This window comes from Nyctereutes procyonoides, unplaced genomic scaffold, assembly GCF_905146905.1.
Source record: "Nyctereutes procyonoides isolate TBG_1078 unplaced genomic scaffold, NYPRO_anot_genome, whole genome shotgun sequence".
NCBI lineage: Eukaryota > Metazoa > Chordata > Mammalia > Carnivora > Canidae > Nyctereutes > Nyctereutes procyonoides.
The window spans coordinates 29,135,438-29,159,795 of NW_026575052.1; the positions used below are offsets into that span (position 1 = coordinate 29,135,438).

At 50.5% G+C, this 24,358-nt stretch overlaps 1 protein-coding gene across 1 annotated transcript in view; it reads right to left on the minus strand.

The window, feature by feature from the left end:
• Positions 1-9,074, minus strand: part of ARHGEF28 (Rho guanine nucleotide exchange factor 28) — a 311,495-nt gene extending 302,421 nt beyond the window's left edge. Inside the window, exon 1 of the mRNA XM_055332795.1 lies at positions 8,996-9,074. The gene's annotated coding sequence lies outside the window, so the exon portion shown is untranslated. The remainder of the gene's footprint in view (positions 1-8,995) is intronic.
• Between the last annotated feature and the right edge of the window lie 15,284 nt (positions 9,075-24,358).

The following is a 24,358-nucleotide window of genomic DNA, read 5'->3' on the forward strand; positions in this document are numbered from 1 at the left end:
AGGATTTCACCACACAGGGTAAAGGATAGGAAGAGAACCCCAGAAAGTCTCATTAATTAACCAAAGGGACAGCATGAGAGGAAGAGGAAAAATAAACCTATGAAATAATCACAAAGCAATTAAGTCATAGTAAGTTTTTATCTAGAAATAAGGACTCAACATCATAAATGAAAATGGTTTAAATTAACAGACAAAGAGCAGGAGATCCCTGTGTGGCTCAGCAGTTTAGCGCCTGCCTTCGACCCAGGGCGTGATCCTGGGGTCCTGGGATTGAGTCCCGCATCAGGTTCCCTGCATGGGGCCTGCTTCTCCCTCTGCCTCTCTGTGTCTCTCATGAATAAATAAATAAAATCTTTAAAAAAATAGACAAAGAGCAGCTGAATGGACAAAGAAAAAAAAAAAACAAGACTCAGCTGTAGCTGCCTGTGAGACTCATTTAACCTTGAAGAACACTCCTAGACTAAGAGTGCCAGGATAGAAGAATATTCCATGCAAATGGAAATTAGGAGAGAGCAGGGATTGCTACACATGTGACACAAAGTTTAAGTCAAAACTTATAATGAGAGGAAAATAAGGTCATTGTACAATGACACAGGTCAATTCATCAAGAAGATTTAACAATTATATGTGTACCTACTATTGGAAAACCTAAATAGTACATTAACAGATCTGAAGACAGAAATAGACACAAAGCAATAATACCAGGGACTTCAATAACCCATTTTCAATGATCAATAGATCATCTAGACAGAAAAATCAATAAGGAAAAAGTGGACTTGAAGTACACTGCAGGCCAGATGGACCTACCTATACCAACATTCCATTCAGCAGAACAGAACATTTAAAAAAAAAAACCTCATTCTAACAAACATAACACAATTGAGATATTAAATATCATTTCCAAACATGATGATATGAAACTAGGTATCAGTAACAGGAAGAAAGTTGGAGGTGGGGAGACAGAGTTACAGTATGTGGCAATTAAAACAATACACTTCCAACCACCAATAGGTCAAATACATAAAAAGGGATGTCAAGGGCAGCCCGGGTGGCTCAGCGGTGTAGTACCGCCCGCAGCCCAGGGCCTGATCCTGGGGACCCGGGATCAAGTCCCGCGTCGGGCTCCTGCATGGAGCCTGCTTTTCCCTCTGCCTGTGTCTCGGCCTTTCTCTCTGTGTATTCTCGTGAATAAATAAATAAAATATTTTTTAAAAAGGTACGAAAGGGAGGTCAAAAAATACTTTGAGAAATAATGTCAATACAACATACCAAAACTTAGGGGATGCAACAAAATCATTTCTAAGAATTTTGAAGAAAACCTCTATTTCTATAAAAAGTGATAAAGACATTAAAAACATCAATTAATGTGGCACATTAATAGAAGAAACCCTGTCTCAAAGGATTCAAAGAAAGCATCTGGGGTAGCCCCGGTGGCTTAGCGGTGTAGCACTGCCTTCAGCCCAGGGCATGATCCTGGAGACCCAGGATCGAGTCCCACTTCAGGCTCCCTGCATGGAGCCTGCTTCTCCCTCTGCCTGTGTCTCTGCCTCTCTCTCTCTGTCTCTAATAAATAAATAAATAAATCTAAAAAAAAAAAAAGACAACTATTTAAAAAAAAAAGAAAGCATTTGGCAAAATTCAACATGCTTAAAAACTCAACAACTTGGATACAGGAGGAACACGTGCCTCTGCATAATAAAGGCCATATATAACTCACGGCAACACCATACTCAACAAAGGTAAAACGTTCCCCTTCAAAATTAGGAACAAGACAAGGATATCCATGCTTTCCACGCCTGTGCAACATAGTACTGAAAATCGTAGCTACAGCACTTAGGCAAGAGAAAAAGAGGCAAATAGCAAAGGAAGAAAAATTGTAAACATCGTGATCTTGTATATAGAAAATCCTAAAGAACTACACCAAAAAACAAACAACCTTTAAATTCAATAAAGCTGCAAGGTACAAAATACAGTGTGTTGCATTTCTATACATTAACAACTACCTGGAGAAAAAAAAATCCCATATACAATAGCACCAAAACAGATATGCAGGAATAATTTAAATGAGAAAGTAAACTATATGCCGAAAATTTTAAGACACTGACAAAAAGATGATAACACAAATATGAGCTACCCATGTTCACAGACCTGAAGAATTAGTACTGTCAATATATTGGTAACCTCCACACTACTCAAGGTCATCTACGGATTCAAAGTAAACCCCCTCAAAATTCCGAAAGCACTTCACAAAAAAAAAAAAAAAGATCCTAAAGTTTGTCTGAAACCACACAAGACCCTGATAGCCAAAGCAAGTTTAAGAACAAGAAGGCTGGAGGGATCACCCTCTTGATTGCCCGTCGTGCTACAAAACTACAGTCCTTCAGGGGCACATGGCTGGCTCAGTCAGCAGAGCAGAAGACTCTTGATCTTGGGGTTGTGAGTTCAAGCCTCACATTCAGCATAGAGATTATTTTAAAACAAAATCTTTAAAAGAAAAAAAAGCTCTATTCATTCAAATAGTATAGTATCAGCACAAAAGGACATGTAGATCGATGGCCCAGGGATCCCGCAATAAACCGGAGCTTCTATGGGAAGTTTACTCACAGCAAAGGACCCAAGAACAAACAACAGGGAAAGGACACGCTCCCCAGTTAAGTGGCTTCGGGGAACAGAGTGGCCTGCGACCTTAAACCACATGCGCGCGCGCGCGCACACACACACACACACACACACACACACACACGAGCTCAGAAGGAAGCTAGAGACTCGACACCGGAACTGAGGCCCTAAAACTCAGACAAGAAAACATAGGGAAAAGCTCCGTGACGCTGATGTAGCGTCCGAATGGTTTTCTCAGTCAGCTTTGGCGGGGTCCAGGGCCGAGCACCAAGGAAGGATTCTCGAGACATCCCTGGTGCCAAAAGGTGGTTTTGTTCAAGGTCAGGGACAGACCGTGGGCCGGCAGAGCGGCTGCCTCTGCCCCCCCCCCCCCCCCGATGGCCAGGAGCCTGCGATCAGCTACGGGGAGGGGAGAAGTCTAGATGAGGGAAGTTCCAAAAGGAATTTTTTTTAAGATTTTATTTACTTATTCATGAGAGACACAGAGAGAGAGCGGGAGAGACACAGGCAGAGGGAGAAGCAGGCTCCATGCAGGGAGCCCAATGTGGGACTCGATCCCGGGACCCCAGGGTCACGCCCTGGGCCCAAGGCAGATGCTAAACCGCTGAGCCCCCCAGGTGCCCCCAAAAGGAATTTCTTACACTGAAGAAGACTCACAGGATACAAGAGGCCGTGCTATTGTCTAACTAAGGTGCTTTTCTCCCCAGCAAGGCGTTAACATTAGGACACTGAGGAGCTTCGAGGAGGACCATTTGTCAATGGGCTGCGGGTTATAAGGACATTTAATTTTATCTATGTTTCGTTCTGCCTTTATCTCCTACATCAACATCAGGACTTTTGGATAAGACACCAAAAGCATAAGCAGCAAAAGCTAACAAATGGAAATAGATCAAACCCCAAAGCTTTTGCATAGCAAAAAATAAATAAATAAAAAAGAATAAGAAATCTCTGCAAATGATCTAACAAGAGCTTAATAGCCAAAAGTATCTGGAGAACTTATACAGCTCAAGCACACGAACAAAAATAATCCAGTTAAAAAATGTGCAGGGGGCAGTTGGGCGGCTCAGTGGGTTAAGTGTCTGCCTTCAGCTCAGGTCATGAATCCAGGGTCGTGGGATGGAGCTCCCTATTGGGCTCCCTGGAGCCTACTTTCCCTCTCTCTTCCCCTCCCTCTGCTTATGCTCTCTTGCTCTCTAATAAAATTTAAAAAAAATAAAAATGTTTAATGTGTAGAGGATCTGAATAGACATTTTCCAAACACATACAGACGGCCAACAAGTACATGACCTGGTGCTCAGCACCACTTAGCAGGGAAAGGCAAGTCCAAACCATAATGAAGGGCACCTGGATGGCTCAGTCGGTTAATTGTCCACCTTTGGCTTAGATCATGATCTTAGGGTCCTTGAAGTAACCGAATGGGATGGTGGTTGCTAGGGAAAACGAGGAAATGTTAAGATGGCAAAGTTTTTACCTTTTGACCTGTAAGAGTAAGTTCTGCGGATCTAATACCCCTCATGTTAACCGTGGTTAATACAGCGTTGCGTAAAGCTCCTGAGAGCAGACCTCAAGCGTTCACACCACATACACAAAGAACTTCACTGCAGGACATAAAGATTCGCTATCTTGACCTCGGTAATCATTCCCCAACATACGTAGCATGTCGTACACTCCAAATACAGATGCTTATATTTGTCAATCAAGTTGAGAGGGGAAAAGAGATAGGTTGGGGTATCCTTATGGTATCAGCTCCCCAGCACTTCAAGTATTCAAGAGTAGCATTCAAGCGGTCAAATACTCCCAAGTAGCTACACGGAGGGGCTGTGCATCTGCTAGAGGCTAACAGGAAAGTTTCAGGTTTCTCTCAATCCTAAGGCTCGGACTTTCCTCAACAATTGCACTCACTTACCCAGACAGAACATACAATTTCTGAAGGGGCCTGTGGAGCTGCCCCTTTACATCTGAGAAGGGCTAGTCCTCTAACCTCCTGGGCAACCCTCACCTTTCTTCTCCTGTAAACCAGTATTTCCCAATGCAACACACACCTGCTGCACAGAAAAACACGGACAGTGGCCTTTACAGAAAGGCCATGAACCAAAAGGACTTGCTGACATGTCTGCAAAACTACCAACAGGAGCTTACTCTGTCTGATCTGAGCTCCCTGCAAAGTGGCCTAAATCAGGGTTTCTGCTTTCAATGAGCTGACAGGTTGGAAAGTCAAGACTGACACGTAGGAGCCCATAATGAAATCAGGGAAGGTGATCAACGTTGAATAAACCAGAGGGACCGGCAATATGTTAAAGAGCTCGGGAGGGAAAGAGCTTAGTATTAAGATGGTCAAAGGTTCCGGAAGTATGCTTGAGCTTGCTTTGAGGATGGCACTAGGTTTTCGGTAGAAAGGAGAGACCCAACGTGAGGTCAGAGACATTAGCAAGTTGTACGGGCTAACTCCGTCCCTGACTCCCGGTCCAGGCCACGTCCATGTTGACCTCTCATTGCCCTCTGAAACCTGGAAAACCTGCTAAAGCTAAAACTCTACTTGACTATTTTCTGTTTGTCATAAATATAACTACCAACGTTTTCTAGCACTCAGTCTCCACCAGGTGCTTCTAGAAGGGCCTTCTGTAAATTACCTCAATGAATCTTCAAAACCACCCAATGGGGCAGGTTTTAATGATTATCCCCGTTTTACCAAAGGAAAACTTGAGGGAGAAAGAGGTCACAGAGCAGGGACAGGGCCAGGCTGTCTAACTAGACAGTCTGGCTCCAGAGTCTCCACTGTTACTTACTTTGTTATAAGTTTTAGAGAATTTCTTTAAGTTACCAAGTGATGTGGGGAAGGAGCACAAGCTAGCCTTAAGCCACAAATGGCATAACTTGTGTTTGCCAACGAACCTAGGAACTAAACCATGAATTCATTAACAGGCAATTGATCTCTTGATTAACATGTCACGGGAAGGTCTGTATATTTCAATAGTTAACATTTTAAGTATTTTTCAAGGGTGAAACGGTCACGTGTACACCTCTCAAACAAAGCCTGCCACTTGAAATAGGCTGGTTCAGTCGGTCTCTTCTGGACACGCTACCAAGGAAAGCAAACATGTCCTTGCCGGTCTCCACCTTGCTGGCCCTCCCTCATAGATACAAGGTTTTCTTTTAAAGAAACTTTCTCATTAACTTCTTATACAAATGAAACCTCAAATTAAGGGGAAAAAATAAGGAGAAATCACCTCTGAAGAAAAAAAAAACCCATCTGGTAAATGGATTCAAAATGAAGATCACTGGAACAAATGCCCAATATTCAATTATGTGACGTTTTTTGCTTTCCCTCATTTAAAAAATTATGTCAAATCTCATTATCTTGGTTATCCAGGAGAAGTAGTCCAGGAGCAGTAATGGTAGAAATAAGCAAATTACTACTGTGCCAAGATCAAATTAAGGAAAAAAATTACAGTTGATTAAGATGCACGATCATACAAAGGTACCTGGCGTTTTACCAGTCAAATGTCTAAGTGTCAAGTGTGCAAAAGCCCACAAAATGCAACACATCCTGGGATGCCTGGATGGCTCAGTCCGTTGAGCCTCCCGATCTGGATGTCAGCTCAGGTCACGATCCCAGGGTCATGGGATCAAGGCCTTGTGAGGGCTCTGCACTCAGTGGGGAACCTACTTGGGATTCTCTCTCCCCTCTCCCTCAGCCACTCCACAGGCATGTGCATGCTCTTTCTCAAATAAATCTAAAAACAACAACAACAACAACAAAAGCAACAGATCCTGAAAACTCTAAAACCAGAAAAGTACCTGAGACCGGAAATCAACTGAAATTTAGAACCCAAAATAGGAATCACCCAACCTGACCCATCTCTTTGTGGCAAAGTCACATGAAAGAATTATCCTACAGCTTCTCTGTTCTACTAAAGCAATCTACGTTCAGATTCAATTAGACAAAACCTACGGCAACTAGATCTATCATATCTTATCAGTAAATCAAAGCATAATAAAATTACAGTCAGCCTAGGAGTCTGGGCTCTACCATCATCTACCAGACTTATGTGGCAGTACTATCCTAGCCAAGCCCCAACCGTAGAGGGTTTTACAATATCCATATCATCCATTTTTCTGGGGAGTCTACTTGGTCATAGACTCTGGCAAGGCTTTAAGTTAGAGCTTAGGTATCAATACAGTACTTACTTTTGAGCATAATGCCTAATATAAGTATTGTATTCCAGTTTCAATACCTATTGAGAATACTTTTCCCACATGGCACATACTAAAGGCCACGTATCAGAGCTCACCTGCAATTTCTGCCTAATTTTGTCTTAGCCACCGAAGAACTTTCTTATAAAAGTACAATGAGAAAATATTCTAAACTCTTCTTGCAGTACTTACATGATAAAAAAAAAAAAAGGCGTGAACTCCAGATGAGGCCTCTGATGACGTTTCATCAAGCCACAGTTACCATTTTTCCCCTTTAAGTGTTTCTAGACTTCTTAAAGGGCAGGACAGGTGCTTCAAAGGAACGTCTAATGACACCTGTTACATAACCTCTTCTTGGCCAGGTTATATGGTTGTGACAAGGAAGAAACAGTCCAAAGCAGAACAAACACTAATTCTCCATCCTCCATCCTACTATTAGCCAGGACGAGTCACCTGTGTGCCTCAGTTTCTCTAACCACTAAATGTGAGGTCTGATGTGATCCAAATTCTTAAAGTTAAATGGGCATAATAATCCCACAGAAGATTTACGGCAGGGCTCATAGTGTTGAGATTCTATGATATAGAAAGAAGTTCCAAAGGTTTTTGCGGGATTCATTTCCTGCCCTCCACGTACTCCACAGGGCCTAGCTCCACCATTCACCAAGAGGCGGCAAATACAGAGATGTTTTAAGGACACACCTGTAAAATCCAGGACGTATGTAAAAACCTCTCCTCTTACTCTGCTTGGACTGTCATGTGCAAAGGACAACCCAGATCACCTAGCAGGACAGGTGTTTTTGCTGTGGAAACGGGATTCCGCTTTCTCTGACAGCTTAGGGCCCAAGAACAGAGCACGGTGAAGCTTCAGAAAACTAGAAACCCCACAGGACCATAAATGATGAGGGTCTGGTTTCTTTTTTTTTTTTTTTTTTTTCGTTTCTCCCACGAGTGGCGGGCCGGATGGTGAACCTGCAAGATTCCGGGTCTGCAGAGGTGGGTCCAGACCCAGGCAGGGTCCTGGAGGCCGCGCACACACGGGGCCGCGGCCTGTCTCGGGAGGCAGGGGGGCCCCCCCTAGGGATCCAGCCGGCTGGGACCCCAGAGCCGGGTCTTCGAGGCGGCCTGGGCACCGCCTTCCACAGCCCATTGGCGAAGACCAAGGCCCTGTGGCCCCCGCGGCGCCAGCAGGTTAGGGCTCCGTTGGGCGGCCCCCCTCCCCAGGCACCCGCGGGGATGAGCCGGCGCGCGCCCCCCGCCCTGAGCCACGGAGCTGCGGGCGCCTCCGGGAGCAGCAGGGGCCTCCCCGCCAAGGGAGCGCGCTTGGAACGCCAGCCTGCGCCCCCTCGGCTCCGGCTCCGGGTCGGCTCCCCGCTCCCCCCCCCCCGCCCCCCGCACCCAGGACCCCCGCTCCCCGCGCGCCGCCCTGCGGGAACTTCCCTCCGCCCGGGGGTCCTGCAGCGGGGTTGGGGGAGCGTGGGGGGGCACGGGGGCACTAGGGGAAGGCGAGAGGCGGGGCACGAGGGGACCGGGCGAGGGGGCGGGGGGAGAGCGGGGAGGGGAAGGGCAGTACGGGAGGGGGCACGGGGGGGCACTAGGGGAGGGGAGAGGGGGGACACGAGGGGGCCGGGCGAGGGGGGCGGGGAAGGGCAGTACGGGAGGGGGCACGGGGGGCACTAGGGGATGGGAGAGGGAGGGCACGGGGGGAGGGCACGGGGGGGCGGGGGGGCGCGGGGAGGGGAAGGGCAGTACGGGAGGGGGCACGGAGGGGCACTAGCGGATGGGAGAGGGAGGGCACGGGGGGAGGGCACGGGGGGGCGGGGGGGCGCGGGGAGGGGAAGGGCAGTACGGGAGGGGGCACGGAGGGCACTAGGGGAGGGGAGAGGGAGGGCACGGGGAGAGGGCACGGGAGCTGGGCTACACAGGGGCGGGGGAGGGCACCGGGGAGCCGCCGCCTCCGTGCGCCCCCGGCTGCCCCCAGGCTCAGCAGCTACCACCATCCCTGGGGGCCCCGTCCCGCCCCCGTCCCGCCCCCGCTCGCGCCCCGGAGCCAGCAGCGGCCCCCGCCCCGACCTCCGCTGTCCCCGCGCCCCCCCCCCGCCCCCGGAGAGCGTGTTCCCGGGAACAAACTTTCCTGCCCTGAGCCACCGAGAGACGCGGGGTCGGCACCCCGAGGAGCACGCACCTGGAGCCGGGCCCGCCGCCTCGCCCCGGAGAGCCGCCGCGCCCGCCCCGCGCCGACCCGCGCCGGGAAGGTCTCCCCGAGCCGCAGACGCCGGCGGGGGCGGGCGGGGAGGGGGCGGGGCCGGGGGAGGGGCGCGGCCGGGGAGGGGGCGGGGCCGGGGGTGGGGCGCGGCCGGGGAGGGGGGAGGGGCGGGGCCGGAGGGGAGGGACCGGGGAGGAGGGGCCGGGGAGGAGGGGCCGGGGAGGAGGAGCGGGGTCGGAGGGGAGGGGGAGGGGAGGGGAGAGGCGGGGCCGGAGGGGAGGGGGCGGGGCCGGAGGGGAGGGGCGGGGCCGGAGGGGAGGGGCGGGGCCGGAGGGGAGGGGCGGGGCCGAGGAGGAGGGAGGGGGCGGGGGCGGAGCAGGTGCTTGTGCCTGCACCCACAGCTCCGCCCCCCCGCCCCGCACCCCCCTCCCCGCACCCCCTCCCGCGCCCCCTTCGCCCGCCCCCGCCCTGCCCCAGGACGCAACCCGAAGCCGCCCCGCCAGCCCCTCCCGGCCCGGGGCGCCGACGAGGTCGGTCGGGGGGGCGAAGTGGCCGGGCCGAGCGCGCAGCTGACGCCCCATCCCCGCTACAGCGCGGCCTGAGGCCCCCCGACCAGGCGCCCCCCGCACCCTGGGGGGTCGCGCGCCTCCAGCTGTGCGAGCTCCCGCGGAGTGCCACCGGGACCCAGGAGCCTTCATGGAAACCATCACCGTCTCCACAGTGAAACCGGGGGAGGGTGGATGGGTGGAGGATGCGGGGTCGGGGGGATGGGTGGTCGGGGGGTGAAGCGGGGCTGGGGGGGATGCGGGGTGCGGGAGCAGATCAGGGGTTCGGGGGGATGGGGGTGCGGGGGGATGCGGAGCTGGGGGGTATGCGGGGTGCGGGGGCAGATCCGGGGTCGGGGGTATGCGTGGGGCAGATGCGGGGTCGGGGGGATGGGGGTGCGGGGGGATGCAGGGCTGGAGGGCTCCCTTACCGGCTCGCGCGCCTTCCCCGCTCGGCTGAGCCTCCCCCAGGAGAGCGGCTTCTCCAGCAGCCCGGCCTCCCAAAGCAAACTTGAGACCAACTTTAAAGGCAAAATTCCCAAATCGCCTTTCCTTGGGAGCCCCCCTGAACGGCGGGCTGTGCCAAGGCCCGGCACCGGGTGGCCCCAGGATTCTGGCGCCCAAGACCCCGGGCAGGGAGGAGCACCCCACCTGCCTGCGTCCGGGCCACCTGCGCCTCTTCTGAGCCTCGCCAGGCGTCGCCCCCTTTGCCGCTGGAAGGTAGCAAAACACCTGGGTCCTGCCCTGAAGGCCTCCCTGGGGTCTGCCTTCCTAACTGGGCCGTGCCCCTAACCCCAGCTGCAGCCCCAGGTGATTCTGTTTCACGTGTGGGCGAACCCTAGGCTTGGCCTCAGGCCCTGCCTTAAAAAAAAAAAAAAAAAAAAAAAAAAAAGAAAAAGAAAAAAGAAAGTTCTTGCCCAGGCCAAGACTTCAAGGTATTCCAGATAACAACAGTAATATTCTTCTGAAAAACAACAAAAAATTCCAACGGTAAAAATGGTTCCCAAGTTCTGATAAGCAAAAAACGGTGTTAGTAGCCTTTGGTATTAACAGTCTTTTGACGCCACTAGGATGGAATCACCGTGTGTTTTTCTTTCTCTTTCCTTTTTTTCATTAATTGTGTCAGACACGTAGCGAGAAAAAAAGTAAGAAAGTATGGGAGGAGGAACAAGTATGGCAGGAGGTCACCTAAAACTCCTTCCCCGCTAAAAAGAAACCAGCACAACCCGGAATGGTGGAACCTTTCCCAGCCGAGGACGGATAATCAGGCTATCTGCGGCTTTCTGGCCCTCTGGCAAGCTCTGAGCATGATCAATATTTAAATAAGTACTTGGCTTTCAACTTCCCTCGGTTCAAATATTAAGCAAAGTAGACGCGAGCAACCTTAAAAGAAGCCGGTGAATATATGAGGCAGGAAGCTGTCAGGTGTGTCAACGACCCTTTGCGTCTGATTGACTTTGCTCCTCTAGGTACAGGTTACTCTGGACACTCGGCACTAAACTTGGCGAGGACCCCATCTGTTTAGACTTCAAAGCCTGCGTAGGGTCAATCCCCAGACAGGGACATTCGCCCAAAAAGAAACCGGGTGGGTAAATCCGTTGGGAAAATTCTAGCTTCCTGTGAGTAGGATGCCAGGGTCCCAGCTCAGTTCTGTCTTTCCCAGTTAATCACCCTTACAGACCTCCTCCATAAACCCCTCTTCGTTGTCCTGGTTTCTGCCGGCCTCTGGACTTGGACGGAGCTTAATGACCTTACCACAATTAAGCATGTGATTATAGTCACTGTCATATGTCAGACTGTTACAGGTTCTCAACCTCTCTTGTCTCAAGTACAAAGACTGTTTCTTATCCCCGTCACCTCCACAGTCCTAACTAGGGCGCCTGTGGAGTCTTTAATACCTGTATTGAGACTCTAGCTCCGGAGTATTTAAAATTGGGTTTTGTGCATGAGAGACTTCTAACTCCGGGAAATGAACAAGGGGTAGTGGAAAGGGAGGTGGGCGGGGGGTTGGGGTGACGGAGGGGGACACCTGGTGGGATGAGCATTGGGTGTTATGCTATATATTGGCAAATGGAACGCCAATAAAAACTTAATTAGAAATAAATAAAATGAAATTGGGTTTTGTAAGTGAACTATTCCATCAGTTATGTAGGAAGGAATTTATATCCCAGTTTTCAAACTTCTCTTTAATGATGTGTAACGGCTCCAGATTCTATTATCTATCTAAATCTCTCCTGCTCTTAATTTTATTTGCAAATGATTCTCAAAGGTCGAGTAACTGTAAATCTGATGTTTGGCCACCACGTGGTAGAACTGGACCAGTGTTTTCTAAGTAACAGCATGATACTAAAAGACCATAAATGTAAGGTGGAGGCCGGGGTACAAATTCTGGCAGGAGAAATAAGATGGCCTTGGAAGATCCTACCCTTCTAGCCTCCATTTCCTCATCTGTAAATTGGCATAAAAATACTATTTACTGTCATTGTGAAGATTAAATGACTGAAGGTGACTATGGAACACATCATAAGGATGCAGGAAATGGTGGCAACTAAGATTTCAAAATACGGAAGTATTAGAACACTTCAGAGCTTCCAGATAATTAATGGAACATGTCAGACTGAGATCAGAAACTAGTTGTGGAACATACACTTGGTTGCCTAGATTGAGAAGATCAGGGAACACAAAAAAGAAGCCAACTTGATCAAAACCAGGAGACAAATCTCGTGGGGGAGCGCTCACAGTTTTCATTTTAGCTACACATTAGCATCACCTGACAAGCACTAAAAAACAAGACAAAACAAAAACCTTCGGTTCCCACAATCTCACCCCAGACCAATTATTTCAGGTTCTCTGGGGTTGGGGGGGGCATGTTGGTATTTTATAAGGCTCCCAGGGGATCCCGATGATTGGGAACAGCTGGACTAATGTAACTGCGTTTTGCTGCTGGAGAAGGGTGAGCCAGCCCACAATTATATGAGCTTAAAGGAATCAGCTCTTCCCTTTCTGCTAATGGTGAACAACCCTGTTTAAATTACTGGCCAGCCGTAAAAAAGAAAGGAAAAGAGAAAAAGAAAGAAAGGAAACAAAGAAAGAAAGAAAGAAAAGAAAGAAAGAAAGAAAGAAAGAAAGAAAGAAAGAAAGAAAGAAAGAAAGAAAGAAAGAAAGAAAGAAAGAAGAAAGAAAAAGAGGGAAGGAAGGAAGGAAGGAAGGAAGGAAGGAAGAAGGAAAGGAAAGGAAAGGAAAGGAAAGGAAAGGAAAGGAAAGGAAAGGAAAGGAAAGGAAAGGAAAGGAAAGGAAAGGAAAGGAAAGGAAAGGAAAGGAAAGGAAAGGAAAAAGGGAAAGGGGAGAAAGAAAAGAAAATCACTGGCCAGCGGTGCTTCAGTGTAAGATGCATGTGAATCACCTGCAGAAACGCTAATTGACTCACTATCAGATGGAGGCTGACACTGCGCTCGTGGCAAGCTCCACCTGATGCCAGTGGTGGTGTTCGAAGAAGCAAAATAATAGACCCAAAATGGACATTAGAAACAAAGGTAGAGGGACACCTGGGGGGCTCAGCGGTGGAGCGTCTGCCTTCGGCTCAGGTCGTGACCCCGGGGTCTCGGGATAGAGTCCCACGTTGGGCTCCCTGCAGGGAGCTGACTTCTCCCTCTGCCTGGGTCTCTGCCTCTCTCTGGGTCTCTCAGGAATAAATAAATAAAACCTTAAAAAAACAAAAGTAGAGAAATATTCACATTGTTACAAGAAAAGTCTGGACATCTCTGAATATTTCTAACCGATTGATATTTATTCTGCACCGAACTACACACAAAATACATTTTGCAATCTTTTAAGAAAGAATAGGCCATTACCAGCCAGTTTTAAATGTGAGGTCTTCTGTAACAAGAAAGTACAGCCTCCCAAACAGGCCTGTAACTGCTCCACTAGGTACAGCCTCCTCACTGCCCAGAGCCCACAGTACTTGTAGGGGCCAAAGAAAATGTTCAATTGCTTTTAAAATCAGAAGGAAAAAAAAAAGATGAACTTTTAGTCAAACAAACTTTTTTAATATATGACATTAATGTATTTACAACAACGGAATAATAAAATTTAATTGTTCTCTTTTATTTTTTATGGAGGAAGGGACTCATGAAGGCAAACGTGTATACCCACAAAAGTCATAATGTGGCTGTGTGTTCAAAGTCCAGTTTAGTCTCTGGTATTTTAAGGATAGCACATGCAGTTGCTACTGGACAACACAGATATTAAAACATTTCCACCATCACAGAAAGTTCCTCTGGACAGTGCTCGTTCAAAAAGTTTTGGGTGGGATCCCTGGGTTGCACAGCAGTTTAGTGCCTGCCTTTGGCCCAGGGCGCGATCCTGGAGCCCCGGGATCAAATCCCACGTCAGGCTCCCGGTGCATGGAGCCTGCTTCTCCCTCTGCCTATGTCTCTGCCTCTCTCTCTCTCTCTCTCTGTGTGTGTGTGTGTGTGTGTGTGTGTGACTATCATAAATAAATTTAAAAAAAAAAGGTTTTGGGTAATGAAGAGTCCATTCCTCCAGGACCCTGTGAGATGCCAGGCTGGCTTGAGAAGTCTGTAGACTTTAGCACAGACACGGTTTTTTTGTGTTTTGTTTTCTACAGCTTCACAGATAGTCAGTTACTCTGTTCTTTTCTAAACCTCCCAAACCAAACTTTGTAGGAAACCAACTGTTTAGAGATCCCTGGGTGGCTCAGCAGTTGAGCATCTGCCTTTGGCTCAGGATGTGATCCTGGGGTCCCGAGATCGAGTCCCCACGTCAGGCTCCCTGCAGGGAGCCTGCTTCTCCCTCTGCCTGTGTCTTTGTCTCTCTCTGTGTGTCTCTCATGAATAAATAAATAAAATCTTTTTTAAAAAAAAAGAAATCAACTGTTTGATGATAGTCCCCTGCCCTTCAGGAAAGCCAGGCCTTTTTGACTTGTGAGGAGCCAGTATATCCTATTTCCTCTCCTTGATTCACACAGGGAACTGCAGAGGCTTTCCCCAGGACCTAGAACAGTCTTCATGTCGGCGGGTTTATTTGCATCACTAGTTTTGTCCTCGCCAATGTCTCCAGGTCCCCAGTTTGTACCTAACTTTTTTTTTTAAGATATTATGTATTTGTTCATGAGAGACCCAGAGAGAGGCAGAGACACAGGCAGAGGGAGAAGCAGGCTCCCTGTGGGGAGCCCGACACGGGACTCGATCCTGGGACCCCAGGGTCACGCCCTGGGCCAAAGGCAGATGTTCAACCACTGAGCCGCTCAGGCGTCCCCAGTACCTGACTTCTTAAATTGTAAACCAACTCAAAGGCCCCTTTTTGATCTCCAGGGCATTACTGTACCAAGCAGGCTAGTTAGATAACACCCCAAATGCTGTGTCTATAAATCTTCCATCGGTCAGCAAATTTGTTTCCAAGAACCTCACTGGAATGCTCAAGTCTGGGATGTGGAGCCAAGTAACCCAACAGCTAGCTAGCTTTCCTCCAGTCCCCTAACACCTGCTGGATGCTCACGTGAACATATTAAATCCCAGCCTGGAGCAAGTTTTCGCAGTTAGGAGATAAAAGCTTTCAAAAAACAGAGTTGATCAGTGAGATAATAACACGTTTTTAATTAGGGAGGTACAACTCAGCACTTATACATGTGGGAGCTACTGTCACACGGGCCGTAATTATGATGAAGACTCCTGGTGACGTGCCAGGTGGAGAGAACGAAGCATCACGGTGTTCAGCACATGACATCATTTGGAAGCCCCAGAATGCATGGACAGCTTTGGGCAGCTATTATTCAATAAAGAGGATCGAGATCCTGTTTTCCCATTTACAAAGGGCAGGCAGAGGAAGGGAAAAGACAGGAAAATCTATAAATAAAATTGGTATGAATCAGTTAACCTCCCCCAGCGACAGCAATGGCAACACCCACATAAAAATATTTTACCTCCGCTTTTTAAAGTTCATCCAGGCCCATCTGATTGCTCATACAGGGAACCCCAAATCAGTTTGGAATCTTGCCACTAAAGGATCCAAGAATTTGTTTTTCCCCCAATGGCCGAGTCAACTATCCTGCAATTTCTGAATCCCACTCAGAAGAGCGAGATCGTCGATGCCAAGAGCAGGGCACGGGCGCTGCATGGTCTGTTTTCAGGTCTGGAGAGATCTTGATGCCACACTGCCCCGAAGCTACACACCTGGGCGGAGCTCTTCCTCCCCGACCCCAGGAGGTACGGCGGGCAGGTAAGCCTATGGAGGCCCGGCGCTCCAACTCAGGGACACCCGAGAATCATCGACGGGCACTGGGCAGCTGCATTGGTCTCAGGTCATGACCCGGGGTCCCGGGAGGGGGGCCGCGCTGCCCCGGGCCTGCTGCCCTCCCTCTGCCCGCCCCTCCTCGCTCGCTCGCTCCCTCACTCTCACGTTAATAAACTTGGGGAAACAAGAAAAAAGAATCATGACATATGGAGGAAAACTAAGAGACTTGGGAAAAATGAAGAGTCTGAAAATAACATCTTCAAATCTTCTGTTTCTGTCCCACCCTGAACCCGCCCTAAAAGAATGTCCACGTCCTCACATCTGATAGCACCACACAACGCAAATAATTAATTCATTGTTTTTCGTCTTGAAAACTAGTGTCCGCCGTGTGCCGCGGGGAGCAGGGGACGGGCCCAGGGGCCTGGGGCGGCACCCGGTGGCAGGGAGGAAGGGCTGTGGCCCCACAGGGGACACCTGAGCGCCTGGCGCTATGCCCCCAGAGCGGGCGGGCCGGGCCCAGCCGCAGCGTGCTCGGGGCTGCAGGGACTGTGCAGCCCGGGCCACCCTCACGCCCAGACACCCAGACACCCCTCAGGATGGACGCTCGCCACGTGGAAAGCCACAGCCCCACGCGACCTGTCCATGCTAAGCTTCAGCAGTAAACTACAGACATTTAGAATCAAGCCATAGGGGAAGAACAGTGCAGGAGAAAAAATAATTTTTTCTAAATCTCATTAGATATTCCAGAGATACATATTTTTTCTTAAAGGTTTTATTTATTCATTCATGAGACACAGAGACCCAGGCAGAGGGAGAAGCAGGCTCCATGCAGGGAGCCCGATGCAGGGCTCGATCCCAGGACCCCGGGGTCATACCCTTGGTCGAAGGCAGGTGCTAAACCACTGAGCCACCTGGGCGACCTGAGATATGTATTTTTAAAAATATATATATCCAACAAGAACAAGATGCTATGAAAATGGAACAGAGGGAGGACAAAAAAACCATACAAGGAAATTGAAAATATAACCTAATACAATCTAAAAATACAACATAGCAGAGTTTTAAAAAATCAAAATTCAGGGATCCCTGGGTGGCGCAGTGGTTTGGTGCCTGCCTTTGGCCCAGGATGCAATCCTGGAGACCTGGGATCAAATCCCACATTGGGCTCCCGGTGCATGGAGCCTGCTTCTCCCTCTGCCTGTGTCTCTGCCTCTCTCTCTCTCTGTGTGTGTGACTATCATAAATAAATAAAAATTTAAAAAAATAAAAATTCAACGGAAGGTGTTGAAGATAAAATTGTTGGAATAGCCCAGAAAGTTTTAAAACAGACAAGTACACAGGAAACAAAAGTCAAAAAAATAAATTAATTAACATGTTTTAAGGATCAATCTCTCATTTTTCAATATCCCACTAAAAAGAGTTCCAGGAAAAGAGAGAAAGAGAAAGAAAGTATCAAAAGGTACAGTTCTTTCATTTAACTCAGTGGCAAAAAAAAAAAAACATAATTTGATTTTAAAATGGGCAGAACAGGCAGAACAACTGAATAGACATTTTCCTGAGGAAGTCATCCAGAGAGAAACTCAGCATCATCAGTCATCGCAGAGATAAAAGACAAGATAAGGAGACAAAAGGTAAGTGTTGGGGAGGATGTGGACGGAGGGGAACCCTTAGACAGTTGGCGGGAATGTCGACTGGCACCCCCACCATACAAAACAACATGGAGGTTCCTCAAAAAATCAAAAACTAGAATTTGCATAAGATTTAGCAATCTCATTCTTGGGTATATATCCAAAGGAAATGAAAACGATTTTTAAGGGACGTCTGGGTGGCTCTGACTTCGGCTCAGGTCGTACGTAACCCCAAGATCCCGGGATCGAGTCCCGCATCGGGCTCCCTGCATGGAGCCTGCTTCTCCCTCTGCCTGGGTCTCTGCCTCTCTGTGTCTCTCATGAATAAATAAAATCTTTTTAAAGAATAAAGCAAAAAAGCAAGATGAAGAACACTAATATGCATCTGCTTCCAAGAGCAGTCCCTTGGCTGCTTGCTGAGCGGCAGGGGTGCACCCAGGCCGCGGGAGCCGCGCGCAGGAGGGCTCGGCCAACAGGGCCACGTGGTGTCACCGTGGTCCCTGTGAGCTCTAAGCGTGGATCAGTCACTGTGGCGCCGATACCGGGTTGTCCCTCGGCTGCGGGCGCGCCAGGCGGCGGAGCAGCGAGGGCAGCGCAGGCCACCTCGCCTCAAGCAGACGTGCTTCCGTGGCCCTCGGTGCAGACCCCATGGCCTCCCTCGGCCACAGCCTGCAGCACCTGGACGTGGCCCTCGGGTGGCCTTACTGGGGTCTTTGGGGCCGGGCCGGGCTGTGAGGCCTCCCAGGACACGGGAGGACGCCCGGCCGGCGACACTGTGGCGAACAGAAGGTGCCCGGGCAGCGCGTGGCCCAGCTCGGGGCGGGGGGCACCCCAACACCCCAGAGGCGGGAGGGAGTCTCCTCCAAGATGACATTTTCTCCTTGTGGGACATTCGCCATCCCCAAATGCTAGACGCCCGACAGGTGGCCTCGTTGCCCGCGGGCAGGTCTCAGGAGCACGCACCATGGCTCCCCGAGGGTGCTGCCTCCCCGCCCTCCTGCCCACGAGCAGCCTGGCTGCCCATCGAGTCCCCTCCTCCAGGGAGCCCACCTGTGCCACTGCCGCCAGCTGTGCTGTGGCTGCGCAGAGGCTCTGCCCAAGGCCCCCACCCAGGCCGGGCCAACCTCGAGGCGCCCAGTGTGCTGTCCCATCCTGCCGGAGCCCCAGGGCCGCGCTGCCAGCACAGCCACCGAGTTTCTTCGGCGTCTTCCAACACATTGTCCGGTACCACCCCCCCCCGGAGCCCGGGTGCACCTGTCACCTGCCGGGGCTTCAGCGGCTCGCGGTGTGGCCCCACACGTCCCTGGACACACCGCCTCGGATGTCCTGCCGGGCTCCTGCCCTGCTCTGCCTCAGGGGTCCCCCCTGGCCCCCATCCCTTCCTCAGAGCTGCTCTGGGCAGGCTTCTAGAAGCCACCTCCTCATCAGTCACTGCTCTCAGCGCAGCCAGGATTGTGCGACGGTCACAGCCTCACACTCATGATGGCAGCAGCCAGTGGTGGCTTCCGGGGACCAGGTGCTGCTCAGTGGCCTCCCAATGCTGGGGGACCCCCGCCCTGGATGCGCCGTCAGCCCCACTCGGGGACCCCGGCCCAGACACTGTCACCTGCACCCGGGGACCCCCGCCCGGACACTGTCACCCGCACCCGGGGACCCCCGCCCGGACACTGTCACCCACACTCGGGGACCCTTGCCCAGACACTGTCACCCGCACTCGGGGACTGCCACCTGGACACTGTCACCCGCACTCGGGGACCCCCCACCCCGGAGGCCCCTGCCTGCCCCACCCTCTCCTCCTGGGCCCACTCGGCCCAGGAGCCCCAGGAGCCCCACAGCGGGTCACTGGTCCTCGGCCCCTCCCGTAAGGGCCGGCAGGGACCTCCAGGACGGGTGGGCTGATGCCCTCCGTGGGGTCGGCCCCAGCTCCCACCGGCGTGTGGGCACCTGGTGCCGCTGCCCCGGCAGGCAGCTCATCCCGGGCCGGCCCGACGCCTAGGGCGACAGCTGGCAGCAGCAGCAGTGCAGCCGACCACCCAGCGACAGGCTTCAGAGACCGGGCACCCGAGCCCTCCCATGGGGCGGCGTGTACCCAGCTCTGCGGCCCCAGCAGCGAGCAGCACCCAGAGGGCCGCGCTCACCCGGACTCTGGGTTCCTATTTTCTCCTCCAAACCCCGCCCCAATATGATCTTGTTCACTGCGGCTCGTTTTGCAGCTGAGAAGCCAGGGCCCCAACCACCTTCCTGCATCCCCAAAAGATATCTGCATTCAAACTCCAACTTTCCTATTTTTTAAATTTTATTTATTTATTCGTGAGAGACAGTGCACTGGTTTGCTTTTAGGGAAAAATTAAAAGCAGGCTTTAACTTTATTTTTATTTATTTTTTTAAGCTTTTATTTATTTATTCATGAGAGAGAGAGAGAGGAAGAGACCCAGGCAGAGGGAGAAGCAGGCTCCCTGCGGGGAGCCCCATGCAAGACTCGATCCCGGGACCCTAGGGTCACGCCCTGGGCTGCAGGCAGACGCTCAACCACTGAGCCACCAGGTGCCCCAAAACTCCAACTTTTCTAACAAGAAAGTACTCTTTATGCTTAAATTCTCTCTTTTCCATCCCACCTAGAGTTATTAGTAGGGACCCCCTACGGCATGCAAAATAGGATCCTGGAGGCCCTAAATAGATGACACACTGGAGCACGTCCTAATTGTCTACGGCGTAAAGATTGTCAATAGAAACTCTCTTGCCTTCATCTTTTAAATTTTGAGGCCTTCAGAATTAGCTGCGCCTTGTGAAGTGCAAGAAGACACAGAAAAACGAGGAGAAACTGCCTGTGGAACCACACGGTGCTCAAGGACATAAATAAGCTATGGTGGCTCAGTCAGTTCACCGTATGACTCTTGATTTTGGCTCCAGTCATGACCGCAGGGTCCTGAGTTCAAGGCCTGCATCAGGCTCCACAATGAGCACAAAATCTGCTTAATAATGTCTCTGTCTCTCTCAGCCCCTCCCCTTGCTCGCTCTCACACACACTTGCACCCTCTCTCTCCCCTCTAAATACATAAATAAAATCTTTTTTAAAAATATATATTCTCCTGGGACGCCTGGGTGGCTCAGTGGTTGGGCATCTGCTTTCAGCTCAGGGCGTGACCCCAGGGTCCCAGGATCGAGTCCCCCATCCATCGGGTTCCCCATATGGAGCCTGCTTCTCCCTCTGCCTGTGTCTCTGCCTCTCTCTCTGTGTCTCTCATGAATAAATAAATAAAATCTTTAAAATATATGTATTTTTATTAATTCCCTAGAACACTCACGATCTATTCCAAGATTACAAAATACATAATCAACAAACCTCATTTGCCATCATTCTCTCAGCGGTTCTGCTGCCCAGCTCTACTTGCAGAGCTCAGTGCCTATTTGACCGGCCGTTCGGCACGGTCAACACACGCCACTAACGTGACTTTGAGGGCAAATACCAAATGAAGTCCTTGAAATATCGCTTATTACAAAACATTGCATTCTTCTTTCACACAATCTAAAGTGTACCAAGAAACAGGGTAAAAAAATTAAATTAAATTAAACTAAATTAATTAAATTAAAAGGAAAAGAACCAGGGGAAGAGTGTTCCGGAGGAGAGTGGATGCGGTCTTCCCTAAGACCTTCAACGTACGCACTTGACTTTGACCTTTGATGCGGGGACGGTGGGACCAACCGCACGCACCGTGGCGAGTACACATCACCCCGCGAGATCAAAGCCTCAAGTGTGACGTACTATTAATCACACCAAACACTTATTTGCTATTCTGTTGGCTTCCAAACGCAATTGTTTCCCTCCGAGTTAAACATGCCTCATGGCACAACGCTGATCCGAATCTGCGCATTTGGCAACATGAAAGGGAGACTTATCATCTTTTGTCCATTGTAGGGAGTGTTTTTCTCCAGCCGAAATGATCAACTGGAATTAAAAGTTTGTTCTATCCTCCTCTATCAACATTGCCAAACCCTGCAGTTCGAGCGTGAGTAAGGAAGAAAGAATGGCCTGTGTTTGTTCACTAGATTAATTAAAGCATAAGGCCTCCTGGGGAAAGGGACAAAGTCACAAACGCATTTGAAAATCTGAAAAAAGCTCAGATCTTCACTCCAAATAATACACATTCATTCTTATTCGTTGCATTTTGCACTTACCTCCCAGGGGCTTTTGGCCGCCCCAAAGGCCATTAGTGGCCTACAGATTAAGAAATCACACACTGGAGGCACCTGGGTGGCTCAGGGGGCCCAGGTCATCATCCCGGGGTGCTGGGATCGAGTCCCGCATTGGCTCCCCGCTGACTGAGTACTCGGCTTCTCCTCCCCCTCCCCTCTCCCTGCTCGTGCTCTCTCTCTCTCACTCTCTCTTTGTCTTTCCTTCTCTAATAAATAAATAAAAATCTTTCTTTAAAAAGTCTAAAAAAAGAAGTACTCACACATTGGAAGAAAAACTTCACAAAGTATGGAAATTAAATCACTTCTATTTCTTGATGGCAGCAATAGAAGTTGAACAGCCTCTTAATGCTCGTTATTAATGGAATTTTATTATTTTATTTTATTTTATTTTATTTTATTTTATTCCTTATTATATCAGCATCACATTACCTAAGATCAAAAACCATGGGACACCTGGTGACTCAGCAGTTGAGCATCTGCCTTTGGCTCATGGTGTGACCCCGGGGTCCCGGGATCAAATCCTGCGTCAAGCTCCCTGCATGGAGCCTGCTCCTCCCTCTGCCTGTGTCTCTGCCTCTCTCTCTGTGTCTCTCAGGAATAAATAAATAAAATCTTTAAAAAAAAACATAACATTTTGAAAGAGAACTTAGTAACAAAAGACGTCTCCGAGGTTTTGCAGAACCTTCTTCCACTGGTCGCTTACAGAGAGCTCGTCCCTAATATCGCACAAACTATTTGGTAGGCAGTTACTACCTAAAACCTGTAAGAAAGACACTCATACGGGATCCCTGGGTGGCGCAGCGGTTTGGCGCCTGCCTTTGGCCCGGGGCGCGATCCTGGAGACCCGGGATCGAATCCCACGTCGGGCTCCCGGTGCCTGGAGCCTGCTTCTCCCTCTGCCTATGTCTCTGCGCCTCTCTCTCTGTGACTATCATAAATAAATTAAAAAAAAATTTTTTTTTAAAAAAGAAAGACACTCATACAACTCAACAGCAAAAAAAAAAATCATATTTAATAAGAGGCCGACACCCGGACTAGACGCTTCCCCGAAGAAGGCACACACAGGCCAATGTGTACGGAAAGGCGCTCGGTACCACCGATTGCAGGGGAGACGCAAACCGAACCGCGAGTAGTGCCTGAAATTGGAATGTAGGAGCTGAAACAGGCTGTTTGTAGAATCTCAACTCTCCCTCCGACACGAAGGGAAACATCTCAGGGGTGGAGAAGCCCGGCCTCCAGGGGCTTCCTGGGCACTGGGAGGTGGGCAGCCTCACTCGCCAACCCTGCAGCTCCTCCGTGGGCTCTGAGGCCGAGCACATGGCCCCGGGTCATCCCGAGTCCACAGCAGACAGCCCCACGCCAGGCGGTCCTCGGAATCACCGACCGGCCACCCTCAACAGCTGCCAGGTCACCGAAGCCCGGGAAACACTGGGGAGCCACCAGCGCCTGGAGGATTGTAAGGAGACGCAACAACAAGCGGGCCCGGGAAGGGCCTGGAGGAACTGGTACGTCTTAGGGACAGACCGCACCGACATGGAGTCCCTCGTTCTGACCCTTGTCCCACGGTTAGCAGCCCAGCTGGTCACCGCCAGGGGAGACTGAGGCAAGCCATGCCGTTCCCAGAACTTCTGGATGGGTCTACAATGATGTCAAAATAAAAATGAATAACTCTAATAATATAATAATAAAATAAATGAATAAACTCTAGGGACGCCTGGGTGGCTCAGTGGCTGAGGCCTGCCTTCAGCTCGGGGCCCGATCCCGGTGGCTCGTTGCTGGTCGTCGTGGCAGGAGACGGAGACCCAGTGAACCATTAGCTGGATTTGAAAGCTCCTGTGACACGTGGCACAGTGGCACTTCTGTACGTATTGCATAGGCCAAAGGCAAATTACATGACCACTTCCCGATTTCCAGGGTGGGGGTGGGGATCGTCTCAGCAGGAGGAGCGGCTCCAGGCCTCCAGGGAAGCCAGACACCCAGCCCTGCGAAGCCCTTACCCCGCCTCCAAGGAGGAACAGCAAACACCTTACACAATCGCACAACCCACCAAAAAGAGGTTTGTCGCTAGCTGTGTCATGCTGGCCTCGGAAAGTCAGGCCGAACATTTTCTTCCCTAAGTTTTCCATCAGCTTAAATACGTGAGAGTTTTCTGCTCCTCAGAAGTCGTAGAGAATTCACTGACAAAAGCGTCTGAGTCCGGAGCTGCTCCGAAGATGCCCTCAGCGACTACCTGGCTCGGTGTTGTTTCCTGCTTCTGGTGCTCTGGAGCCCGCTGGGTTCATTCACATTTTCAAGAAGAGTATCCGTGTCTGCGGAGAAAGGGGACCCCTCCCGCGCTGCTGGTGGGAGCGCAAACCAGGCAGCCACCCCGGAAGCAGCACGGGGTTCCTCGAGAAGAGATGCTGCGGCGATTGCACTACCAGGTGTTGAGCCAAAGGATGCAAGGATTCCGAATGCCGAATTCGCAGGGGTGCAGGCACCCAGATGCTTACGGCACTATCTGCAGTCGCCAGACCATGGGAGCAGCTCAAGTGTCGGCCAACTGATGGTAAAGGTGGGAGCTGCATGTATAATGGGATATTACTCAGCTGTCAAGAAGGAGGTGAAATCCTGCCATTTGCAACCACACAGAAGGAGCCAGAGAGCATTACGCTAAGTGAACTGTGTCATTCAGAGAAAGACCAATGCCGTATGGTCCCACTCCTATGTGGAATATAAGAGAC